At 48.2% G+C, this 21,426-nt stretch overlaps 1 protein-coding gene across 3 annotated transcripts in view; it reads right to left on the minus strand.

Annotated features, from left to right (window-relative positions):
• Nucleotides 1–20,991, minus strand: part of SMPD3 (sphingomyelin phosphodiesterase 3) — an 82,725-nt gene extending 61,734 nt beyond the window's left edge. For all 3 annotated transcript variants that reach the window (XM_070062649.1, XM_008257514.4, XM_070062646.1), the window contains exon 1: nucleotides 20,796–20,991. The gene's annotated coding sequence lies outside the window, so the exon portion shown is untranslated. The remainder of the gene's footprint in view (nucleotides 1–20,795) is intronic.
• Between the last annotated feature and the right edge of the window lie 435 nt (nucleotides 20,992–21,426).

Below are 21,426 nucleotides of genomic sequence, written 5' to 3' on the forward strand. Positions count from 1 at the left end.
CTCAAGCAGCCATTCTTCCTCTGGTTCACAGACTGGATATACCCGTCTCCTCTCTCCCACTCCCCCTGCAGATCTGGGGGTGGAGGCAGCAGCACAAGGGCCTGGACTGCTCACTCCCAAGAGGATTCCTTGCCTTGGGACTTTGCAGGGGGAGGTCGGTTCACCCTTCTGTCCTCACACTGTCTTGCGTCAGGACTTCAAAAGCAGGAGCTGGATAGCAGAACTGGTCAGAGGGAGAAAAGCACTTTCCAGGAAGTCATGCTGAGCAGTGGACCTCTAATCCCTGTGTTTTCTGTGTCTAATTGTGGAAGGAAGTGAGGGGGTGAGCTTAGGAGGGTCAGAGACAGGGCGGTCCCTGGAGTCCCCACATTATAGAGTGCTCCATCTGTGCCTGAGCCTGAACTAAGGGCTTGAGGGGGTCACATTTGGTCCCTGCCCTAGAGGAAGGAGGCAGAACTAGACACAGACGGTCATGCCATAGTGGAGTGTGCAGAGAGCCTGAGGAGGCCATGACCCATCCAGTTCTAGAGCCTGGCACCTATGACTATGTCAAAAATCCCATGGTGGCCGTGATCAGAGCATGTCAGCCTGACCAAGCCAGGAGAGTCTCAGTGGAGACAACAGTGTTCTGATGGCTGCATGCTGGGTGCCATGGATGGGGCAGACTCAGGTGAGGATATAGTTCATTACAAGATTAGGACTCTGGAGTTGGTCCTGGCACATCAGGTATCTCAAAGTGGGTACACAAGAACCCAAGGGCTGGATTGCTGGTGGTCTGGGCTTCAACACCAGCAAAGCCAAGGCCTGTCTACATTCTGGTTGGTTACAGTGGGTTCCATTCTAGTCAAGCTAACTGCCATACCCTGAGGAGCTTAGTATGATAGAGGCTGCCAGAACTGGGTACCAGCTTAGTGCTCTATATCCAAGCAGGGATTGTTCTGAGAGACTCAGGAAGACTTGTGTCCAATGATACTGACTACCCTGGAAACCTTGGAGCTGGGTGCAGTTTCCAAGAAGGACCTGGGTAGGCCTGGGGGCACTGGGTCAAGGCTCCTGCACCAACTCCAGGAGAATGGTTGTTTCTGCTCTCATCAGAAACAAGAGCCAGACTCAGGACACATGCTGTGGGCACCACAGGCTCCTCCCCCTGGCCTGCAGTGTAGCGTGATCAGTAGCCCAGCTGGAAAGGAGTGGGGCGGTGTAGCCCGGGGCTTACACTGGCCTGTCCTAGTTATCCTTGTCAGTCATGAGTCTCTGCAAGCCCTCTGAGCTGTGCCCTTTCCTGTTCTCTTCCAGATGAAGGACTTGTGGACTAAGGGAGGAAACTGTTCCTGGAACCAAGCAGTGGGCCTGGTCTTAGGAGAGCGGAGGGGAATTTCCTGCAGTGAGGAAAGGAACTCGAAGTGGGGCCAGGCTTCTAGCATGAGGGCAGAGGAGCCTGCAGCCAAGGAGGTCTGGGCTTCAACACCAGGAGCTGACACCTGACACCAGGAGCTGCTCTTTCCTCCCCCAGCCCCGCCACCACACACCCCTTGCTATGGTTTGAATGCCTCCACCAAAACTCATGTTGAAATTTAAAACAACAGCAACAACAACAAAAGACAAAAAAACTACATTTATTTGAGCGAGAGAGAAGGAGAGATATCTCATTTGCTGGTTCCCTCCCCAAATGCCCTTAATGGCCAGCTAGGGTCCAAAGCTGGGAGTCTGGAACTCAATCTAGGACTCCACACAGGTGGCAGGAAGTGACTGACTCACACCATTACTTGCTTTCTCTCAGGATCTGCACTAGCAGGAAGCTGGAGTCACGAGCTGGAGGTGGGCATCTAATCTAGGCACTTCAGTTTCCGACACAGGCTTCCTAACTATTGGGCCAAACACTCGCCCCTCACATTGAAATTAAATCCCTAGTGTGCAGTATTAAGAAGAATGCGGAAACTTAATCTGATTGGTACGTGGTGGTGGGACCTTTGGGAGATAATTTAGGTTAATTGAGGCTGTAATGTGGGGCCCTGATCCAGTGGGACTGTGGTTTCATAAAAAGAGGAAGTGAGACCTGAGCCAGGGTGTTGTCTCCCTGTGCCCTGTGCATGCAGAGTCCCCACCAGCAGAAAGGACCTTACCAGATGCAGCTGCCAATCTTGAACTTCCCAGCCCTCTGAACCATGAGCTGAATAAACTTTCACTCTCCATAAATACTCAGTCTGTGATACTCAGTTACAGCAATAGAAAACGGACTAAGACACCCCCCCACCTCTCCCTGTGCCCCCCCTCCACGCACTCCTCTTTCCCTCCAGTAATGCACAGCAACGCTCTCCAGAGGGGACGCGGGGGCCTTCGCCAAGTCTGTGTGCACGGTGCCCTCTGAGGATACTCAGTGCAGATGCTTTCCACTGCCTCCCAGTCACGCTTTTTATCGACTGAAATGCCAGGGCCATGGGTTGTGATTCTGTGGCGAGAATCAATTTCATAGATGTCAATAAACTAAGAGGAGGATTAATTCAGACTCAGGTTGAGCATGACAGCTATTTTGGGTCAAGTCCACATTTCATTCCTGAATGAACTCTGGCTGACCCATCTTTCCCCCAGCCCAGCCCCTCAGCCTTCATTCTGAGTTCAGCACACTGAGTTTGGCCACATGCCCATGAAGAAGCCCTGGGTTAATTTCCAACCTTGGGGGCTGTTCCCCACCCATACCCCCTTTACCTCCCTGTTTATTGTAAAAACTGAACAACATGGAAGAGCATTTGGAAACATATCAAGCAGAATCATGCCCCTTTCACAGTAACAGATTCTGTTTGGTCTTCCCCTACATATGGGGCCATGCACATGATGGCTAGACCAGCACATGTTTTATGGTCTATTTATTCAATTAATGTTAGATGCCTCTCCATGTGGCCTTTGAGTCTTCGAGAGCATCATTTCCAGTGGCTGCAGAATGTCGTGTCAAGTGGATAGACATGCATTATTTAATCATTTGCCTTCTGTGCACATTATTGCTAGAAGCCAGGTCATCTGACCTGCTTTTGGCTCATAATGCACATTTACTGGTCCCAGTGCAGGGAGGTACACAAGTGGGGGCAGATGCATTTATTCATGAAACATTTATGAACTGTCATCTAAAGGCAAGGCACTATGTGAGTGAGAGACTAGGGTTTGAGGGGATAGGAAAATGTGGCACTATGTACCCAATTGCTTGAGAGTCTGACTGAGGCAAGGAGCTGGGTTCCCTTAGTATCACATAATGAGGGGCTGTCAGGGCTGCTGACATCCAAGGAAGTTATGATTTGCCTGGCTCTGAGAAAACAGGCTTTCAAATAATTGGGACTTTTCTTCTAGACATTAGTGCATCCCCATTTATTTGTTACACTTGATAAAGCACTAAGGCTTGGGACTAATTTACTTAAACAAATAAACAATAATTACAAGGACTGTCCTATAATCATTTCAGTTGCAGACAAAATCAGTGCTACCCAGTGTTTCTTGAGTGAGAGCAGAAGGGAGGTGGTAGGTTAGAGCTGACCTGCTGGGGACTGGATGGAGCCCGGGGAGTGTTCCCCACCTGGCTTCTCACTTGTCATGTGCATGGGGGAGGGGCAGGGAGACTGAAAACTGTTTCCAGGGAGAGTGCCAACAACGGCTAGACTTGCTGAGCAAGACAGACACCGTACTAGACCCTTTACATAAGAAACATGGTTTTTTTCAACAGCCTTTTATGGTGGATATTATTTTCCTTACTTCTAAGAAGAGATTGCAAATTAGAAAAGTTAAGAGACTTGCTAGATGTCACTTAGAAGCATCTATTTCTCCAAAACCAGATAGTACTTCATGAAACCATTTCCCAAAGAGTGGTCTCATGCACATTTGCCTTTCAAAATAAAATGGTAGCTGGAAAAGCAATCCAGACCTGGGAATGTAAGAGAAATTATATGTAATAATTTTAGAAAGTACTCTTAAAGTAATTTACTTTCAGTAAAAGTATGTACTTAGAGCTCAAATTGATAAGAATATATGTTTAGCATTAGTACTTAAGTTTATTTTTGTCCTTTTCAAAAGAGACTATACTTTGTAGTTATAAAAGCCTTTAAATTAATATACCACATCAGTGGGCTGGAAACCTGATCTCATCCTCACTCGTTTTACTGGTAGATTAAAGACTTCAGGGCATTTACAGACTCTCTGCTCTGCCCTGAGAAGTCGGAAGGCCAGATCAGAAACCACTGACCAGCAAATCTCAGTGGCAGGGTACAGTCTGTCCCTGAACTGATGACTGCATGTGTGTGGTGGGCAGAAGCAAACTTGAGGGGCCCAGAGAGGGCACTCCAAGTACCAGGGCAGCCCGGCCTGCGTTCTAAAATTCGCCTTTGTTGTTTTTCTTGATTGCTGCAATAACCATAATTCCTAATCCCACAAATCAGAGACAGCCATAGGTTTTGTTTTCAGATGACATGGAGTGGGCCACACGCAAGACAATTTATTCTGATTCCATCTTAGGGATCTTCTGCTACATCTGCCTGTGGGTACCTAAACGGCCTCATCACCACCGCTGGGGCATCCCTGACTCACACTCAGCCCCTGTGCCTGACCATCTTGTACTCGGGGGCTTGACTGCAAGCATGTTCACCATTCTTTCCCTGAACCTCTGAGGTGGCGCCCAGTCTGTACACTGATGTACACCCTTGAAGCTCTGTGGTGAGTTTGGGGCTAGAGATGAATTTAGGACAGCATCTACAGGGGAGCTGCATCCCTGGACAAGCATGGGAGAGGACCCTATGGCCAGGAAGAAGGGTAAAGCAAGGGAATGGGGTGTGTCTTGGAACAGCCACATTTGAGCTGCCAGCGGATGATGGAGGAGTGGAAAAGGCACACTAGGGAGAGGGCAGTGCCTGGGGCAAAGGAACAGAGTTTCAGGAGAGAGTGACCCAGTAGGGTCTGGAGGTGCCAAGAGGCCCAGGCTGGCATTCCTGTCATCTGCCCTTGCTTGTTACATTTTACCACCTTTTGTGAATAAGAGGAGTCTTCAAAACATTCATAGAAATGTGCATTTCATGAAACAAACTATGCATGGATTTCATGCTTCTTTTGAACTAAAATAAACATCTTTTAATTCTACTTTTCCATGAACTTTGTGAAGTATCCTTGTATATTTTCACAAATTTTGGAAATTATAAATCCTATTCTATGTGGATGATTCTTACTCTATTCTTTTAGTTCATTTTTCAAGTCACAGACTATTATATGATCACTAAAGAACATTGGAAGAAAAAGTAGAAAGGAAAATTTAAGATATCTAAATTTTAACCTTTCTAAATATACCAAATGTTAAGATTTTGCTATATTTGCTTTCAGTGGTTTCCAGCAGCTTTTCAGTGGTTTAGAATTGTTAAAATTACAGTTATAATTATACTGTGTTTATACTAAATTTACCATTTATATCTCAAAAACCAACCTATGGCAGTCTTTTAAAACATGACAAACATCATTCAGATTGCTACAAACTTCAGTACCCACCTTTTAATTCAATCTCATTATATTACTCCTGAAATGTGTTTAGGCTTCTTACGTCAGGCATTGAGAACAGTATGCAAATTTATGCCAACAACCGTCCATTTGGCCAGCTTCTTCTGGTATTTCTTGTAACAAATTTTGTCTCTTGTATTTTAATGGTAAAGTACTGAGTGTACAAGTGTTCAGAACAGTTATGCTTTCACAATTGCTCCTATGAATATAAAATTACCCTTTTCATCCTGTTTGACACTGCTTATTGACTTAAATTGTGCTTTGTCTGATATACCACTCATGCTTTTTCTTTTGTTTGCATTTACCTGCTATAGCTTTGCCTACCCTGGAGCTGTTTTATTTTAGGTGACTCTCTTGGGTTAATTTAACCTGGGAACCTTTGTCTTCTAACAAGGGAATGTTAAATGCTTACGTTTATTGTCATAACCAATCTGGGTGGCCTCCTGCCATTGTTTCATGTTTTCTGAATATCCTTTCTTTCCTGACTTTTGAGCCACAGCTGATGATTTCTTTTCTTTCTGCAGTGATTTGGAGGGAGACATCTTGTTTCTCACTTCACTGCTCTGCCTTCTATAGCTTCCAATGAATGTTTTAATTTGTCTCTGTGTTCAATTTCTAAAGAGCTCTGCTTATTTTAGGCTGCCCTTATCATCTCCCTCGGTGGAGGTGAGGCAACATCCTCTGCGGGATGGCTTAAAAAAAAAAAAAATATATATATATATTTATCTGAAAGGCAAAGTGACAGAGAGGAAGAGAGAAAGAGAGAGATCAATCTTCTATCCACTGGTTCACTCTTCAGTTGCCCACAACAGCCAGTGCTGGGCCAGACTGAAGAGCCAGAACTCCATCCAGGTCTCCCACAGGAGTGTCAGGGACCCAAGGACTTGGGTCATCATCTGTTGCCTCTCAGGCACATTAACAGAAAGCTGGATCAGAGGTTGGAGGGATGTGGCACAGTGGGTTAAGCCACCACTTAGGATACTTGCATCTCATATCAAAGTGGCTGGGATCCAGACCAGCCTCTGTCTTCTGATCTAGCTTTCTGCGAATGTGACTGGGAGGCAGCAGATGATGACTGAAGCACTTGGGATCCTGCCACCCATCTGGGAAGCCTGGATGAAGTTCCTGGCTCCTAGCTTTGGCTTGGTCCAGATCTGGCTGTAATGGACATTTGGGGCAGTAAACAAGTAGATGCAAGATCTCTTTATCTCTCTCTCTCCCTCTCTCTCTCTCTCTGTTGCTCTGCCTTTAAAATAAAAATGAATGAATGAGGGGCTGGTGCTGTGGCATAGCGGGTAAAGCTGCTGCCTGCAGTGCCGGCATCCCATATGGGCGGCGCTGTTATGACTCCTGGTGGCTCCACTTTTGATCCAGCTCTCTGCTATGGCCTGGGAAAGCATTAGAAGGTGGCCCAAGTCCTTGGGCCCCTGCATCCGCATGGGAGACCCAGAAGAAGCTCCTGGCTCCTGGCTTTGGATCAGCACAGCTCCAGCCATTGCGGCCATCTGGGGAGTGAACCAGAGGATAGAAGACCTCTCTCTGCCTACCTCTCTCTGTAACTCTGTCTTTCAAATAAATAAATAAATCTCAAAAAAAAAAAAAAAAAAAAAAAGAATGAGTGAACATTTTTAAAAAGAATGGTTTTTAAGGCTCTATGTTGATTTTCCCTTTGCTTGCTACTATGGAAAGGGAATCTTAGCAGGAGTGGCCACTCCTGGGAGGTGCCCAGAACTTCCTGCCCAGGGAGGGGCTATTCAGGCCCAAGCCAGAGGACCATGTGTTTGATAATGGTGGTGGTGGTGGGGTTATCAAGGCTCCGTTGGCCCTTGGTTGAGAAAGGGAGCCTGAGCCAATCCGGTCTGAGCTAGCAGGGACAAGCTCTGTGTACTAGGAAGGTCCAGGTAGGGGATGGGGTGGAGGCAAGTCCTGGCTAGCTCTGGCCCACGTGGATGTTTCAGGGCCTATCTGAAGCTTCCCGAGCACATGGATTACTTTAAAGGAGTCTTCCAGAGACTTGTGAACAGAACTTCAGTGAGGGCTCTTTCAGTGCTTCCGTGTGTTTGCTCTCTTAGCCACGTCTGGCTCTAATATATTGTAGACTGAAACTCCATAGGGCGATCAGCAGCTTTAAGTGGTTTGTTTAGATTTAAAGACTCTGGTATTTATTAAAGATGGTTGCTCCTCTGTATCCCTTGACACAAAAGTGCCAGTTCTGGGGAGGGCACTGCCATGCTCAGAGACAGGGGTAGAGGACGTGGACCTGGGAAAGCAAGGGTAGGGGCTGGCTTGAGGTTCAGCCTGCCAGGAACCAAGAAGGTCTCAGAGGGAAGTACAGATAGGGCCTTGTCTTCAAGGGGGTCTGAGAGGCAAAGGTGGGATTGGCCTGTACCAGTTTTCCTTTGCCTGACTGGGCCGAGGCTTTCCCAAGGGTGCCTCAGGGACAGGCAACAGATCAGAAGACCTGCTGGTGAGGAGGGAGCAAGGCAGCACAGGCAATGTTCAGTGCTATGGCAGGGCCAGCCTGGCTTCAGGGAGGGTGAAGCCAAACAGCATCTTAGGAGCTAGAACATTTCCACTGAACACAAAAAGCTGACACCTCACAAACACCAAGTTCCTCTGAGATCACCATGTTTGCTAATCCCCTGGGATCCTCTGGACCATTTCAGCTAGAATCAAGGGGTAGCATCACCAAGGTCCAGACAAGCAGGTGCCAAGGAGGCCTTAGGGCTGGGGCCAAGCCAGGCCTGTTGAGTGGAGATCAAAGTCATTACTCGAACTCCCATGCTGCTCCAGCCCACAGAGTCAGGATGGTCATTGCCAAGGCCTTGGAGCACCAGATTAGGAAACTAAGGTCCTAAGATGTAGGTGGTGTACTTAAGGTCACTCAGAAGACCAATCCAAATTCCTTTTAGCATCTCAAAGACTGCCCACTGGCTTTACTGCTCTAGACGTGTTGGTGTAAACACTCTGACTCAGGTGTCAAGTGTGTGTGTGGGGTGTGTGTTCCCCTTGGCAGAATTAGTCACCACTCTGTTTAGAGTGCTCTCTGCCCACCCCTCCTTTACACTACTTACATCCCTGCACTGTAATTATCCGTCTCTGTCTTCCTTGCAGGACTAAGTACCTAAGGGCAGAAACTTTGTGCTTTTTTTTTTTGTCACAATGGATTTGTTAAATGAATGTTGATGGATTCACAACCCTCCACTTACTATATTTAGGTTACTGTTGCTTGATTTTATTAAACTATGCAGTCTCTTTATGATCAATTAATTCTAAATTCTATTTTTCTGAAGGAAAACAATTGAGAAACCATTCTTTGTTCCACACACATCAGCCGACAGTGAAACTGCTTGGACCACACTGCGTCATGGTGCCCTCTGTGGCAGCTTGTTGTAATTGCAGGCAAAGGGTCTTGCAAATATAGTGTGTGAAGTTTTCACAGCCTTTGTCACCTTGGCCTTTACTCTGCTACCCCAGGTTCTGCAGTGGGGCCTACTCAGATCTGGCGTGAGGTTGGCAGTATTTATAAGATCGCAGTTTGCCTTGCCTGCTGGATTACATTATTCCAGAGAAGCACCTGAAAGGGAACATCATAGGGTGGCTATGTTCATTTGCATATTCCCTACACTGTGTTCCTTGTTCTATTTTGGAACTAGTTCCCTGAGGCAGGGACTGTGTCTTGTTCTCTGCATTCTCTCACAGAACTTATCACAGAACTTGGGAGCCAGGCGTGTGAACAGGCTGTGAACACCTGCTGAGCACCTACGTATGCCAGGCCCTATGCTGGGGCTGATCACAGAAACCTCAAAGAATGGCATGTTGGAGCCTTGGGAGCAGAGTGACCAAGTTAAAGGGGCCTGGCTGATGAAGTGGCTCTAGGTGAAACACACAGTCCTACTTTCTGATGCCGGCCTTCCCAACCAGCCATGCCTTTATTATTATCATTCGGATTTTCTGACTTGATTTCTTTGGAAGTCACTATTGGGCCTTTTACATTCAGTATGTACATTAATTGTTATTGGGGTCAGTGGCCAGATAAGCCCTTAACACTCCATTACCAAATGTTTGTCATTTCTCATTAGTGATAACATTTCTAATCACTAGAGGCTTATCTCTGGACAACTTGTCAAAATCTTCATGGCCTTGCTCACCCTGTATTTATTCTCCCAGGACCGTGGAGGGCATCTGGAATGCTAGTGTGACTTTTCAAAGAAAACACAATGAGGCACAGGATCTCTTTCATCTCTTATCATCTTGCACATCAAAACTCCTTTTTTGCTTATCAAGGGATCTCAGTGCTGTGAAAGTTACCCCCCCCCCCCACACACACACACTGCCTTGCATCCTCCACAGAACTGCAGGTGCCTCTTAGATGAAGTGCGGCACTCACATCCCTCTCCCTTCCTGTCTTTGTTTTCCATTGTTATTAGAAGCGTAGCCATGGAGAGAGATCTGGTACAGATTGCGACTGCAGCCATTAGAAAAGACAGATTTTCCTTCTAACCACTGTAAGGAGAATGGGGCTTGATTTTCAGACCCTGCAGCCTACAGGGAGGTAAGCAGAATGAATTCAAGGTGGCAAGTCTGGAAAAATCTCCTTTTGTGGGCCAAACGGTCTGCATAGGAGGAGGGCCAGGATTGACAGGTGCTGCATCCAAAAAGTGCTGTGGGATTTGCAATGACCCTAACTCAAGCCCTCACAGCAGCCACCCCGGGAGGTGGCTGCTTGCCTGCCACTGGGAAATCGTGAATCAAAGGATAATGTGAGCCTCCCAGAGCCAGGAAAAAGGCCTCTGTTGAGGGAGCAATGCTTTTGCCCCCTCCCTCACAGAGAAGGCCTCTCCTAGTTTCTTGCTTTGGCTTGGACTCCAGAGCTGTGCTTGGCCTCCGTGCTTCCTGGCAGCCTTTGCTGCCTGCCACTTGACACAGGCAGCGATCCTTGTAGAAGACCCCTACTCTCCTCTAGTTTGAAGACTTAATGAGAGAAAAGGTCATGAAAATTCTTTGAAAGGTGCAGGACCATGGTGTCATCTGGCCAAGCTCTCTACAGGCTCGGGCTTTGGGCACACTTGCTGAGCACACTCAATATGGCAACAAAATGTCCCAGTTCAGTGAGATGCCTTAAACTGGTGGTTTCAGATTTCACATCCCTTTCTTTGCCTACTTGTGTTTCTCTAACTTTCTAAACATCTATTTCCTACAGAGACTCTGCAGTTTCAGAGCCCTTAGCACACACCATCAGCATTCCTGCCCCTGTTCACTTGATCACAATTTTCCCTACCTTCCCCACCCCATTTATCCTTCGTGGCCTCTCCACGTTATGCCTCTCCCTTGAAGATCAGGCAGAAGACTTCTCCACAAGCTGAAACACAAATCACCTCTACCTTCTTCAAATTAATAGTTCTTGCTGACCTTGAACCAGAGAGGCAGTGGTTGAGAGCTGGCTCTGTAGTCATTGCCTAACTTGGGGTCCTAATTTCACCTGTGTGACCTGGAGCAAGTTACTTAAGTCCCTGGGTATTGCATTCCTCAACTATGAAAGGGATAACGGGGCTCTTATACACATAAAGTGCCAAGCACAATTCCTGATCCACTGTAACCACTCAATAAAGGAGGGTTACTAATATCCCTGAGAATTTTCTTAAATGTTGCTACATAATTGCCATGAATCCCCAGGAAAAGTTGGTTTTATTGCCCTAGGAAGAGGAAAATGAGACTCAGAAAGATCAAAGCACTTGCCCAATTCCACGTATTTGGTGGTGAAAATGAGACTTAACCTCAAGTCTGTCTGGGTGAGATCCACAGCTTCCCCACTGCCACAGTCAACCTGTGTTGGCCACACCTCCTGTGGTTTCTTGGCTTCCTTTACTCTCCCCAGTCATACTCTGAGCTCCTCCAATGCAAGGATTCTCAACAGTCCCCTCCCTAGCTATGAGTATACTTCAAAAAGTTCATGAACAGTGTAATTAAAAGATATGTTCTTTGGGTGCAAAAAATTTGAAATTCAGATACAGTGTTTTTTCATGCTACACATTTTCCATGAACTTTATGAATACCCCTTGTACACAGCACTCAGTATTTGCTGAGTGAACAAAGAGTGAACAAGTGGGGAACAATACATTTCAAGACCAGACTATCCAAAAAGAACTTAGCACCAGTTGTTTTTTGCTTGTTTGTTTGGGTAAAGAATTATTTATCTGAAAGGCAGAATTATACAGAGAGAATGACCTTTTGTCCTCTGATTCACTCCAAATGGCTGCAACAGGAGCCTGGAACTCCATCCAGTTCTCCCACGTGGGTGCAGAGGCCCAAGCACTTGGGCTATCTTTTGCTGGTTCCCAGGTGCATTAACAGGGAGCTAGATTGGAAGTGGAGCAGCTGGGACTTGAACCAGCACTCATAAGGGATGCCAACATAGCAGATGGAAGCTTAACCTACTGCACCACAATGTCAGCCCTGGTACATGATTCTAAGCCCCATCTTTGCCAATAGTCAGGGTTGTTGGCCAGAGCAATGCTCAACTTCCTTAAGTCTCATCCCTCACATTAAAAAAGAGATAATTATTTCTAATTATCTATAAATCAGACAGGCAGTTCTAAGTCCTGGAAGTCAGGGGCGTCTCAGCAGAATCAGGAAGAAAGTGCCTCCTGGCTCTTCCCCACCTAAATCCTCCAACCACACTTCAACCCAGGAAATCTGACTGTGTTGCTCTCCTGCTTAAGCATCTCCAGGGATCCCCCCACTTCTGTGGAACTGGTTTGAGTGTTTTCTTGCCATTTCAACATGCTATGTTAACATAGGTCTTTACTGAGCTTAATGCATATTTATTTGCTCTAGAAGGCACACATTTGAAAGACAAAAAGTTAATCAAGGGCAGCAACAAGGTGCTCCCTCGGATCTGTGCAGTGACTGAATCCATGGCCTGTTCAGGAGGCAGGAAAATATGGTTCTCGGATTTCGGCTCTTTCTTTTTAAAGGAAAACTTATGTAAAGTGTTCTACACACCAAGGTCAGAATCTCAAAACTTTTGGATAGACATGATTGAGAATAATGTTCATTTTTCCTCTTGCTTCATCATCCCAGGGAAAGAATCTTAGATGTGTTAACTGGACAAAGAACATAAAAAATTGTGTAGAGGATTCCCAAAGCTATTGAATCCCTGTATTTTGGTGTAGACTCATTAAATCACATGAAACCATTCTCTCAGCCCCTTCAGAGACCCAATTAGAATGGGGGCTAAAGCAGTGGAATTGTAGGAAAGGTTCTGGATATTCAGAACAGAATTCTCTACATTCTCGACTAAAAAACAGAGTTCCCTACTAAGGGACATCTGAAATTTCACTTATATAGCTATCATTTGTTGAGTGCTTACTATGTGCCAAGGGTTTTATTTGCATTACCTAATTTGTTCTTTACCACAATCTGCAAGGGGCTGGTACTAACTCCATTTTACAGGGGAGGAAACAGACTCAGTGCCTTGACCATGGTCAGTGGGTGACAGAGGGACTTTGACTGTGGTTGTGTTTGATTCCTGTCCAGGATCATTCTCCCAGAGAACAAGCCTCTCGTGTTCCCCTGAGAAATCTTGGAGTCCAAGAGACTTAGAGCTCTTGAGTCATTTGGTCCAAGTACCCTATAATCATCCTCTTCCTCAACTCATTAGCAGAAGTCAAGACCTGTGCATAATGCAGTTAGCTAATTTGTTTATTCATTGTATGCTTATGTAAATGGCTTGAAATCTTTCCTCAGCCATCATTATCTGTCACAAAATACGGGCCACATCCTGGCAATTCAGGAGCTTTCACTTAGCAAATAAATCATGCTTTAACTAGTAGTAAGTTTTTTGTTTGATTTATCTGAAAATTATCTGCTTGTTCTCCATCCAGTTGCCCTTCTCCTTTACGATTCCATTAGTCTTCTCTTATAATAGCAACAATAGTTAATATTAAGTGAACACTCACTATGAACCACTCTGCTGTTCTAAGTGATTTAACTCATGACTTAGGAGGCAAGCTCTGTTATCACCCTTGCTTTATATGTAAGGAATCAGAAGTACAACTTGCTCAGGGTCAACAAGCTCAAATAGCGGAGTCAGGCTTCAATCTCAGGCTGATTGACTCTATAACTCACTTTGTTAAATGCCTTAGTTTGTAAAGAAAATTTCTTCCTAAATGGAAGCACTCTACACCAACGCTGTCCAATAGAAATACAACGTGAGTTACAAATGCAAACGACATTCATACTTATAAATTTCCTAACAGCCATATTAAAAAGTAAAAATAATCAAGTGAAATTAATTTTAATAACATATTTTAGTTAATTCAATATATCCCAAATATTATTTCAACCTGCAATCAATGTTACTGTTATTAATGAGATATTTTACATTCTTTATAAGTTTTGAAATATGTGTATGTTTTATAATTATAGAAAAATCTCAATTGGGACTAACCACATTTCAAGTGCTCAATGGCCACTTGTGGCTAGCAGCTACCATACTAGACATCACTAATGTAGATACATATTCTATTTTTCCTATTCTTATATATTATTTGCTCATATTTCAACTTTAAATTTGGGTTTTGCACTGGAATAGGATGGAAGGAAATGTGCTCTTTGGATAATTTAATGAGCAGAGCTGTTTAGGACAGTGGAGAGACCATGCTCTTTCTAAACCCCATTTTTGCCACTAACCAGGGCTTTGGCCAGAACAACCCTCTGCTTCCCTCAACTCATTCCTATGTTAAAAAACAGATGATTTATGATCATTAAGGTTATTTTCATTTCTAAAAAACTCTGTTTATAACACATACTATTTTCAGGGTTTCTGCATCTGTTTCTTCTCTTCATTCAAAATTTCTCTACGGCAGGGCTTATCCCAAGTTGGGGTTTCCTGTGCCCAGCTCTGTGCCCGGGCCATTGCAGGCACAAGAAATGTTTAATGAATGAATGAAAAGTCCAGTCCTGAGCCTCCTAGGTTTTGCAGAATAACTACAGCATCCTATAGTAATTAATTGCATTATTGTTTCCTTCTATTTCGGACTAAGATCTTGACAATCTAACCTTTCTGAAGGGTTACATCCATGATTAAAGACCATTTCCTGATCCTGTTAGCAAAAGAGATGGTGCTCATCCCAAGGCATGACTGCCTAGAGACCCCCACAAATGGCCTCTCTTATTACATGCTGTCCTGATGCTTTGGAGAGTTAATTAATGACTCTAAATAAGAAAACAATCAAATCTGTCTGTGGTTACATGACTCAGAGCAGACCCAGATGAGGAGCCAGGTCCTTGGCCTCCGAGTGCCCTCGGGAAAAGCAATAGCAGCCTTTGCTTCTGCGTCAGAGCTCTGTAAAGCCCCAGCCTGTAAGGGAAAGGAATCACTCCAAATGGAATAGAGACCAGCTTGATGTGAAGCCTTTTCTTTAAAGGCCAGGACCCCCAGCTGAGTGTTGTGCAGACTGAGGCCCAGAGAGAGGGAAGAAAGCACTTCTGTGTTGCTCTACCCTCTTTAGACATCTAAACTGACAGCTGCTAAACAGGATGTTCTCAGGCATGAGCCCTTGCAGGTGTGACAAGATTGGGACAGTTGGAACTGCCACCCTAGGAGGACCAGAGGACACACAATCCTCCAAGCCCCAAACCTGCCTACTTTCTGGAGTCTTGCAGCCACCTATGAAGGTGCAGCAGTGGCTGTGATGATGCAAGGACAGGAATGTGATGCTTCCCTGAGATGGCTGAGGCCACAACAGTGAAAACTTTTATTTAGGTGTTAGAGGCTTTGCTGTGAAAATCTGAGGTGGGAATAGGTAGAAGGAGTCTCTTAATAATACCCAAGAGTCCTTAGCTTTGGAACAGGATGCTAGACAACAAAGATAAGCCCTGTATGCACTCTGTCAAATCATAATAGACTCCTCATGAGTTTTTATTTTTTTCCCTTCCTTTCTTAAAAGAGGGAAAAAGAACACTGTTGCCATCCAGGCTTAGCTTCCTGTGAAATTTTTCCACTCTGGAAAGAAAACCCTGGGCCACTGCTCATGAGAGTCATTACACTGCCCTTTTTCACTTCTTTTGATATTTGAGTTCAGGTCACAAGCCTGTTGCCAGGATAAGTGTAAATCTGCTGAATTTGAGCAGAATATTTGTGATTTGTGTCAGAATCCTAGTTGGTCTCCAATCCCATTCCTTTAAAATTTGGTTAGAATCTTATATAGGAGAGGCTAAGACTTCACTTTTGCTTCTGTAATGGCAATAGGAGGACAGCAATGGTGGTAAAGGCAGGTCTGGAGTTTCAGAGATCCAGGATGGAACAAAACTGTCCCTTCCGTGCGACCTTGGAAAAGCCCCGTTCCTCTCGAGCTTCATTTCCTCATCTTCAAAGTGGGAAGAATACCACCTACTCATAAGACTGTGAGGATTAAATACATTCTTACACGTGAAGAGCCTGACTCAGAAGATGTTTCCTCTTCTTATTATTAGCTTGTAATTCTTTAAATAGGGATTGCCGATGGGTTCATTTGAAGGGAGGCAGTAAAAGCCTCTACAGCTCTCTTTCTTTCCATTCTGTTCTGTGACCAGCTCTGGGGGAAATCCTCAGAGGCTGTGCCCCCAGCACTTGCTTATGCTTCATCACCCTAACGCCTCCCTTTCCATCAAGCGGGCTCCAGAACCCTGGACAGCTCCCTCCCCTAGCCACTCTGCTGACTGCCTGTGGAAGCAGGAGAGCTGGGGCAGGGGGACTTATTGGAATTTTCCCAGAAAAGCTGCATTACTGTGGAAATTTAGGAATCCCAGGGGCTGCACGCAGTCTCACTCCCAGCATGCCTGCTGCCCCTTGCGTGCACAGTCAGATTCTTCAACATGATCAGCCCTTGTAGAAATTTCTAAGGAGCCTCTCCTCAGAGAGCTGTAACTCCACCCATAAGATGTACCAAACCCTAGGGCCCTTTTCTTCTTTGCAATGAACTCCAAGAATTTTTTTTTTGAGCCCAAAAGGAACAGAAACACCACCCACATCTTCCTGTATCTGCTGGTATTTAATTTGTTTGGCTCCAGTACCAGGATTAAACATTCTTGATTAACCTCAAGTGAAAGTAATAATGTATGAGCAGGAGGAAACATTTTACAAGACAAAGATTCAGGTATGAATTAAAAGAAACATAAAATAATGTTATTGCCTGTAGGTGATGTTAAGCACCACTCGCTAATCAGGATAAGCAGGTGCTTCAGTTTATGAGGTAATTTAGCTTTTCACTCTCCAATGCAGAACACAACACACTATATGCAGTCACTTTCCAAACAGGCGAGGAAGAAATTAAGTCCTATTTTTACTTTATGATACTGAGTCACGTAGTTCAATGCAAATCACATGGATGCCAAAGTTAGAACAATCCCAGGTATTTAAATACCTCCTTCCTTTGAGGAGCTCTAAAGACTTTGTGACTGCATGAAATCCCTGCACAGTAACTCCAGGAAAAAAGACACATGTCACCAGGTGGGCAGTAAGCACTGAACATGTCTCATTCACTTCTCCCACACCTATTGTTAGGCCTGGAAAAGCCAGTCTTTGTCAGTATTTTGCATTTAGTAATAGCCTCCAGGTGTCTGCATTTTCTGGGCCACATTATCATTGAGGAAAAGAAGCCTTGTCTTGGAAAAAATATATTATTGGCTAATTTAATAATGAGGAAGAGGATAAAAGTAGAACAGGGGAGGGAGGCAGGGAGTAGTAGAGGGAGAAGGAGAGACCAAAAAGATGCTAATACCCCCCTGAGCTACATAAACATTTTTTTTTTTTTTGACAGGCAGAGTGGACAGTGAGAGAGAGAGACAGAGAGAAAGGTCTTCCTTTTGCCGTTGGTTCACCCTCCAATGGCCGCCGCGGCCGGCGCGCTGCGGCCGGCGCACCGCGCTGATCCGATGGCAGGAGCCAGGAGCCAGGTGCTTTTCCTGGTCTCCCATGGGGTGCAGGGCCCAAGCACCTGGGCCATCCTCCACTGCACTCCCTGGCCACAGCAGAGGGCTGGCCTGGAAGAGGGGCAACCGGGACAGAATCCGGCGCCCCGACCGGGACTAGAACCCGGTGTGCCGGCGCCGCAAGGCGGAGGATTAGCCTAGTGAGCCGCGGCGCCGGCCTACATAAACATTTTCTATACATTGGTCTTTTTTTTTTTTTTTTTTTTTGACAGGCAGAGTGGACAATGAGAGAGAGAGACAGAGAGAAAGGTCTTCCTTTGCCGTTGGTTCACCCTCCAATGGCTGCCATGGCCGGCACATCGCGCTGATCCGAAGGCAGGAGCCAGGTGTTTCTCCTGGTCTCCCATGCAGGTGCAGGGCCCAAGGACTTGGACCATCCTCCACTGCACTCCCGGGCCATAGCAGAGAGCTGGCCTGGAAGAGGGGCAACCGGGACAGAATCTGGTGCCCCGACCGGGACTAGAACCCGGTGTGCCGGCACTGCAAGGCGGAGGATTAGCCTATTGAGCCACGGTGCCGGCCCATACATTGGTCTTATAAACAGATTTGATGCCCACCCTCAACTGGTTGAACAAAGGCCTCCAGGCCCTCTTTAAACATGGGGTGAGGACAGCAGCAGTTCCACTTCTGGAACCAGCTGGAAGGGCCTACAGACAACCACATAAACTCAGGACTCTGCTGGTAGACGGTGCACTTTGAAACTGAGAGGTTTGTGGTTTCACCTAACAATGCCAATGCCCACTCTGAGCCTCTACACCAGGGGGTATTAGTTGCTAGACTGTGCTTTGGTTTAACTATGCCCACTCTGAGCCTCTACACCAGGGGGTATTAGTTGCCAGACTGTGCTTTGGTTTAACTTCCACCCAGCAGAGGTCGCTGTTAACACTGGCCGTGGCTGCCTGTTGGGATGGGACCAGGAGGCTGCTGGCTCCACTGACTGGAACATGCTCTTTCTGTGGCTTTGCTGGCCACAGTCTAGCCCCTCATCCAATGGGAAGAAGAGTTCTGCGGTGATTATCTCAAAGTGCACTTGCCATAAAAGTGCTGTAAAACTGGGGTCACTTGCTGGGGGTGGTCTGGGAGGACTGCATTCAGCCTCTAGGGGTATCACCCCACAGTGGAACCCCTGTCACCCTCATGTCCTCTCTAAGTGCACGTGATATTTGTGAGATGCCACCTGTGACTAACAAGCAATCCCAGCCCCCATGGTTCTTCCAGACACGGAGGACAAAGTTGCCTTGCCACAGTCTTGCACCCATATTATTAGAGACTCTGTTGATGAGCCCCTCATTTGGCAGTGGTGGTGGGATTGGGAAAATTCTGGTTCCCAGGGCAGCCAATTACAGGAGGTTAAGATTTCTGTGGATGGGAAGGGTATGGCACTGGTGAGGATGCTGCTCAGAGTGAGACCCCAGAGGCTTTGCAAAGGGCTGAACAGGGCTCCACCTCCTTGTGAAGTCCTACTTGGGCCATATTCACACACGCAGGCTAGGCCCAAGGCAGCATGCAGGGGTCTCCACCCTGAGGGCACCCGCTCCTACCCTAGGTCGTGACTATAGCTTGAGAGTTGAAGGAGTGACTACCTCGTTCCCAAGAGCATCCAAGCCCAGGAGCAAGTGGGCTTCTTCCTCCACACACAGCAAAGTGCACAAGCCTACGATGACACACACATCATCACTGGAGCACACATGGGCACACTCACCCAGTCACACACATTCTCACTCGCACTGTGACCCACACGGATCTCCAAACATTCACACTAACACACACACACGCTCCAGAACCAAGTCAGATCTAACATGTTTGATGGGGCTTGGGGTGGGGAGGGCTTCCAGTCCGGATGCTCCTCTGGACCCTGGCCCCCCTCCTGCAATACAGAGCCCCTGCGTGTCCCTGTCCTCCTGGTTAAAAGTCCTGAACGCCCCCGTAAGGGGCCCTGATCACCACCGTGCACGCAGCGACCTGGGGACCGCACCGGCAGTGGGCTGGGGTGCGGGGAAAGGCAAGGGTGCGAAGCGCAGTGTCTGCCACGCTGCCGCTGCCTCCTCCTCCGGGATTTTCCATCCCAGCTCGCGCGGGCCCGCGAGGAGCGAGCGCGCTTTGTCTCCCGCCCGGCTCCTGGCACGTTTCCGCCGAAGCCACCCGCGCCGCGCCCGAACACCCCCCTCCCCCGGCCGCGCCCCTCGCCCAGCCCGCAGCGCACGCCCGCCAGTGCGGCGCCCGCCGCTTTGTCTTCCCGCGGATGCCTGCGCCCAGCGCGAAAGCCCCGCGCCCATCAGCTGCCGCTGCGCCCCGGGACGCAGTACCTCGCGGCCTGATCTGGGGCGTGACGACCGCAGCAGCCCGCGCGGGGGGCGTCCGCCTGGAGCTCCCGGGTTCGTAGGTGGTGGGGACCCGCCCCGTCCCGCCCCGCACGTGCCCATCTGGGACTGGCTCCCCGCTGCGGCTCAGGAGCCCGGGTCCTCGGGGCGTGGCGGAGCAGGGAGGGTCGTCTCCACTCGTACAGTCTGGGGCCTGGATCCGGGTAGAGAGGGCCTGCAGGTAAGGCCCGAGGGGGCAGGTGGGGAGGGGTCCAAGCCCCTGTTACTTTCTCCCACCCCACCTCTCACACCCAGACCACTCGGACCTTAGGCGCAGGGGCCCCAAGCATCTGTCAATGCTTTCCTTTATAAGCGACTCTGAACAGGGTGGGGAGGGGTCTCCTAGCCTTTCCTTCTTGCATTTCACTCCTTCCCCACAAATAACCTAGGAAGGTCCCAGTGGGGAAGGGGACGAGTCCCTGGTCTCCTTGAGCACTCTCAACCCGCTTCTTCACCAAACCCTGGGCTCCTGGCTGGCTGGGTGGAATGGGGAAGGGTCTTACACCCTCCGACGGCCCTACTCAGAAATCCAGCGGTCTCATCCATCACATCAGACTCCTTTGTAACCCGGGGCAGCCAGGTGTGAAGGCGAAGGTCCCCACCCCAGAACACCCCCTCCCACCCTCAATAATCCAAGAAGCGGCGACTTCAGGCACAGGGGGGAGGGTGGAGAAGGCTCCAAGCATCCAACGCTCTCCGGGGAGGGGTGGGGGCGACCCGGCCCTCCTCCCTCACACTCCAGAACCCTCTGCATCGTCAAACACCAAGCTGTTCCGACCTCAAGCCCCTGGCCAAGGGAGGCTCACGGGTGGCCAGCGGCTCTCCAGGACGGGTGGTCTCGAGAGCGGCGAGGACACGTCCCACCAACTCCCCAGGCCCCCTCACGCCTCAGCTCATCCCCGCCCCAATAAGACAAAAGCGAGTCTTCACAGCACCAACCTCAGGAGGCGGGCAGGAGGGCGGTCAGCGCCTGTCAGCGCACCCAGCTCCTCCCGATTCCTCACGGCCCCGGCTTCCCGGCGTCGACTCTCGCGGCAGCTGCGGCGGCGGCGACCGCGGCTCGCGTGTCTGGAGCCTCCCTCGGACTCAGCACCTGGAAAGGCGAACAGCTCCGCGCCTCATTCCGGTGACCCCGCCTCCCCCGCGCCGCCGCAGCCAATGGCGACTCGGGCCCCGCCCAGGAGGCTGCCCATTGGGGGGCACCATCCCTTCGCCCTCCGGCCCCGCCCGCGGGATCCCGGGTCTCTCCATCAAGACCACATCCCCCAGAGACGGCCGGAATTTTCGCAAGGCCTTCTGGAATTTGTAGTCCTTTGAGGACGCAGAGTGGGCTCGTGCCGCGGGCAGGCAAGCAGAGATGGACTGCATTTCCCAGGGTGCATTGGCGAAGAGGGGGCGCGGAGCAGGGCGGGAGGGCTGTTTCCATAGCAAAGACGGCCGGTTGGGGATGGCTGGCGGAGAAATGGGGCAGGCCGCGGGCCCCTCGAAGAGTCGTGCGTGACCTCGGGCAGTCTCTTGGGAGGCCGTTTGCAATTCTTTATTTTCTCTTCTATTCACATCTCGGGACCCT

This window comes from Oryctolagus cuniculus, chromosome 18 (genome assembly GCF_964237555.1).
Source record: "Oryctolagus cuniculus chromosome 18, mOryCun1.1, whole genome shotgun sequence".
Lineage (NCBI taxonomy): Eukaryota > Metazoa > Chordata > Mammalia > Lagomorpha > Leporidae > Oryctolagus > Oryctolagus cuniculus.